At 30.1% G+C, this 5,584-nt stretch overlaps 1 long non-coding RNA gene across 1 annotated transcript; it reads left to right on the top strand.

The window, feature by feature from the left end:
• The first annotated feature begins 290 nt into the window (after positions 1-290).
• Positions 291-3,612, top strand: LOC108908838. The gene is made up of 3 exons (XR_001964384.1): positions 291-483; positions 1,604-1,784; positions 2,606-3,612. It is a non-coding gene; the product is annotated as an uncharacterized LOC108908838 (long non-coding RNA).
• The last annotated feature ends 1,972 nt before the right edge of the window (positions 3,613-5,584 follow it).

The following is a 5,584-nucleotide window of genomic DNA, read 5'->3' as shown; positions in this document are numbered from 1 at the left end:
ACATATTTTTCTTAGAGGGATTAAATGAGCCTTCCACATCTGGGTGCTAAGAATTACACTTTTCTCCCTGAAATTGTAGGGACTGAAGAGTACTTTAATCCTATGGTGTGCAAAAATAATATTTCATCAACATTTATTCAGCTCATATACATAATTAACATTTTATTATTCATTATACAAGATAACCCTAGTTTGTTTCTCCCTTGGGGATCGGTAGGTTATCACTACGATATTTTCGAAGACGAGATAAGCCAATGATATTGTTAATTAGAAACATTGACATCAAACTAATGGATTAACTAACATTGTAGAACGATTTTAGTACGTTAAGAAATCTTGTGATAGCCACTGTTATTGTCGGGTAACTGGGGTATTAGTGGTATACCTAGATGAACTTTTTACTGAGGAAAATAGAAAATTTAATACCAAACGGAACAAGACATTCCAGGAAAATATTTCTGAAGCATTTTTCAAAGATTTGTGGTACGTATAACTCTTGTTAATTGTTACTCTTGTAAATAATCACAACATTGATAGCGAAAATACCAGTATACCTATTATGTAGATCTATTTAAAATCAAAACACACTTTCTTAATATTTTTTGATGTATCGTTTTCGACACAAACATGTCATGGCATATTTTTTCGTAGCGCCAAAGCTGAACATTCATGTTAATGTTACATCATAAAACTATTATGCGAACGAATTTTTAAATTATATCAGTTATTGTATTCGTTCACGAAAAAATAATTTAACAGTAGGTATAACATTATTTCAGTTGAACGACCTCAGATGCAGAGATATCCATATATTACATATTAAAATATTCCGTTCAAAGGCTACGAAGTCTTTAGACATTTTAATAGTTTCCTTTGTTTTAAGTTAACGGCAACTGGAGAATTTTACAAACAAATGTTTATAAATACCAAACGTAACTGTAGCCAAAATATAGGAAGTAGATGCTAATGGCTTTACTAACATTTTGCACAATTATTACCTAATTAAACTTTCGGTTTAACTTTCCGTCTGGTTCATTTTTTATTACACAGAAATTCGCTAGAAACTTGAAATCAAATTTCAATGCCACTTGTTAGATTTTATTCAAGTTTGAAGTCTTTGTCTTCGATGATTCTACAGTAATGGTGATCAAAAACTGTGCCTCATTTCTAATCCTCGAAGGATCATGGAGTCCTTAGGAATCGCTTAGGAGAAAATAAGTCTTCTTTGTTTGTTTTAGGGATAATATTCGACCTTGAAAATTTATAGTTATTACACCCTATTACACTCTAATAACTAAAACCATTTTCATCAATGTTAAATGTCTTGAACGTATTATGCCACTGAATAAAATTGCTACTGGGACTCTGTCAGTAATAATTCACAATTGTGTCAAAAATTGGGTTTCACAACTGTTTTGCTGATACAGTTTGATGTTTGGTGCCAGTACTGTACAAAACATCACTTTATTGTCAAATTGGAACGCCTAAAGTTTATGTAAATAACTGATATAATATGTAGGTCCTATCCAATACAGAGTAGGAATGAGTGATTGCATGTTTATAAAAATGTTAACACAAAACAGTTCAAGAGACAAATTTTCAGGCAAAGTCCAGAAGGAGGGAATATCAGGACCATTAATTATTTCAAAATGAACATGAATGATTTTAAAAATTTGGAATGGATGTACGAAATAGTTAATTAACTTTCGCATCTGTACGAACAAACCAATTTCCATTGTCTTCTCCCCGAAAAATAATTTGAAAGGATATCTACGAAAGATTTGGTAAGTACATTATTGACTTTTAAAATTTGAATTAATATTTTCCTACCCCTAACTGCATGCTGTTGTAGCTGGGATGTGTACAAATTTCTAATAGTTTTATTTATTTGCAACTTTTATAGCCACGAGAGAGGAATAAATCCACTGAATTTTAGTTTATCAATTATTTGGAAAGTTTTGCCAGGTTATTCAAATATCCCTAATTATGTAATTTTTTACTTTTTTCCAACAAATATCACTTCGAAAAAAGAGCTTTATGGTAAAATTTCCAAAATAAAATTATTGAAGTCCATAGACTTTTTTAAAGACAAGCAAAAATGTCGTTGGTTTTCTTATGATTACTCAAAAATCGCTGACGCTAATGAATTTTAAACTCCAGATCTGAAAACTAGAAACTTGAAGCTTCCATTTCCTTTCTTTTTTAGTTCTCTCTACCACCAACTCCCTCCAAGTTACAGCTCTTTGAAAATCGCCCAAAAATTTGGCATGTTTTTTTTATATCTCTTAATTTTTGTGACTAGTGTATTTCATAAAAGAAATCTAAAATAACGCAAGATGCTCTTATATTAAACCTGAAATTATTATTGATTAACTTTAAGACATCGATCTTTCATTACATAGTAAAGAATATTATAATTAATTTCATTATTCCTTTTATTTATAATTTCATGGAATACAGTTACATACACTCATAGTTATCTGATTGACGAATTCTGAGATTTAATTCATATTTTCTGATATTAAAAAGATGAGTGTTTTTAAATAACATATTTCTTGAAATACCTTCTTAATATTACATCTAAAAGATCTACTTTGTTTTACAGGATATGGACACACGTCAGCAACACAGAGTCCTGCAGGATATAATAAGATACTCGTCCCTAATAATAATTTTACTGGAGATAGTTTTCACTTTCATCTGTTTAAGATACGGACGCTTACTCAAAGACAGGTCGTTTATAATTTTACTGAATTTAAGTATTATTAGCGCAGTAGTCTTATCACTGCCCCATTTTGTTTACAAATACGAAGACTGCATAATTAAGGCCAGGGAAATAATATTTCCCTATGAAATCCTGCTAATATTAGGCCTACTATTTAAGTCGTTTTTTAATTTAATTAGCCCGAACTGTGATATTACCAGACAGAAGTTTGTGATTTTATTGTGCCTAATTTACTTTCTACTTATGACTAGTGTAGTGTTAGAGATAACGTCACAGAAATGTCATCTGCAAGTAAGCGTAGAATCCACCATATTTTCAATTTCGGTGTGTATATTATTTATGATTTCGATAGTAGTTTACAACATAACTTACGCAGTTAAAATAGGACTGAAAAACTTTTTCCACATAAAAGATATAGATTTTTTACTGACTAACGCTTACTTCATATGCGCAGTTCCTTGGATGGTCGATATGATACTGAGTAATTTCATTTTTCAACCAGATTACAACCCTTCCTTCAACGACGTTGCTTTTATTGTATATACGCTTAAACCGATTTATCTGTTTATGATTCTTTATAACTACAGCGCCATTTTTAATACGTACTTTAAAAAATATTTTGGATGTGTTAAGAAAAACAAAGATATCAATGATCTTGTTGTGTTTAATAACGATATTACTATTATCAATGTTTATAGTTCCAGTCACATATAAACGACTTGAACCCCTCCATATCATTTATACAGTGTATTTTTTCTTAATTGTGTAACTGCGCATATCGTAATAGATTTTGGATAAAATGGTCATGGTCCTTATTTAGTTGGTGTAAATTAGGTATATTTCCTTCTACTGTTGTTACAGTATATAAATAAAGTTTAAATAAAAAAGTTTTTGTATTTCATTTCGCTATATTAGATTTATAATTATTTACCAAACGAAGGAAAAAGTAAGTATTATTTATTATACTCCATACTGAAGTTTTGACATGGGTTTAGAAAGCACCAGATAAAATCAACGTAGTTTTAAGGTAATAAAATGTGTATTTATATCTACATAATATATTGAAAATTAAAAGAGAAACTTTTAAAGTCATAACGATTTTATGCCTAAGTGAAGAAAGTATATCCTCAGTCATTATCATTAGTAGACTAGTTAATATCTGCAAAACCCCGAAAAATACTGAGAATTCAAGTTAAGGGATAACGTCTAGAAAAATGTGCATAAAAATCTTATTCGTACATAAATAATTGCCAAAGTATTAAATAAAAAAAGATAAATTTTTAGATAATGTTTTTAATGACACTTTTTAACACAAAAACAGTGCCAATATTATTTGCCACTTTTTGCCATGAAATAATTTTAGCACCTTTTGTTTCAAACGATAGTCCGACTTTGAATATTCCCTATAAAATTTTTGGTTGATTAAGAAATGTCCTATTTCTTGAAAAATCTATGAGAAATTTGTTTCTAAACGATTTTTTTTTATTCAAGTGTCTAAATAATACGATGATTTTTTTTTAATTTTTACATTTAACATTTAATATCATAAAAAAAAATTTATTCTTCCTTTTTATGTTCGCAGCACCGTTTCAATATTAAATTAAAATAAATAATGACCATACAGATTTGGGAGTTGAGAAATTTTTTTTAGGAAATTTCCTCTTCTTTTGTGATCTTTTTTCAAACTGACGCCTATGCAAATATTTTTCGAATTATTTGCAAAAAACCGAACCCTTTTTCTAATCTCTATTTGTTTATAACTTTTGCAATTGCTTATATGCGAATACGATTTTTATGCACATTTTTCTAGACGTCACTCCGAATGAAAGTTTCTTTTCACTATACATAAAAATTTAATAACATTCTAGATCTAGGAAAAAATTTTAAAAAAATGTAGAAGAAACAAATTATAGTAGAAGTAAATTTGCATTCAACAAATTGTTATAATCTTGTGAATTATGGTGTTTCATAACATCAATACTGCAATTTTTTTCTATATAAGTACAATTTGAAACTATATATGCCCTCAGCTGTTGTAAATTACTTATGTAAGCATATATGTTGTGCCTTGTGGGTTTGCATGTGGTTTAAACAAACAAAATAACCATACCGGTTACAAAGTACATCACTTAAAAGCAAGTGTTGCATTTAGTATTCGTGTAGTTTATCCCAGAGGAGTTATTCTGTGGACCTATGTTTGTATATACTTACTAAAATTATGTGCCTACCCTGCTGTGTATCTTCTGGGTCCCCAGAGTTGAAATCTGTCAGTTAAATCTAAGGTCCAGGGACACACGTAAACTTATACAAAGTGGTTCTGCTGAAGGATATTTATAGCAAACAGAACAAAAAAAATGTATCACTTTTTTAGAAGGAAATACAATTGTGTAGGGAACACAGAAACAGAGGACTGTTTTTGGGGGTAAACTTTAGGGGTGCTTTTTACCCCTTTAAAATGTTTATCGGCAGACAAGAAAATATACGTTCTCGTATTTTTTTCTACAACATAGCCAAGTCTCATAAATATATACTCAAATCCGATTTTACAATTAGTTTTAACGCCATTGCGATAGTATTTACCATAGTTTTTTAATAGTTAGTGTCAAAAATGGCTTACGTGTATAGCAACATCGCATCGCTAGACAACTAGTCTCTAACGTCATTCGCAATACGCGTGAGAGTCACGTGGCCTCAGCGACTCCGAATATACGATTTTACAATCGTCGTTACGATAGTGTTTACAATAGTTTTTTAGTAGTTAGTGTCAAAAATGGCTTGCGTGTATAGCAACTTGGAGTTGATGGATATCGTTTTAATTTATGGTGAAGCAAGGCAACATTTATGTTATGGTCAAGCAAG

Source organism: Anoplophora glabripennis, unplaced genomic scaffold (genome assembly GCF_000390285.2).
Source record: "Anoplophora glabripennis isolate ALB-LARVAE unplaced genomic scaffold, Agla_2.0 scaffold118, whole genome shotgun sequence".
Classification (NCBI taxonomy): domain Eukaryota; kingdom Metazoa; phylum Arthropoda; class Insecta; order Coleoptera; family Cerambycidae; genus Anoplophora; species Anoplophora glabripennis.
The sequence above is the reverse complement of the archived record's forward strand: the minus strand, read 5'-3'. Positions and strand labels throughout refer to the sequence as shown.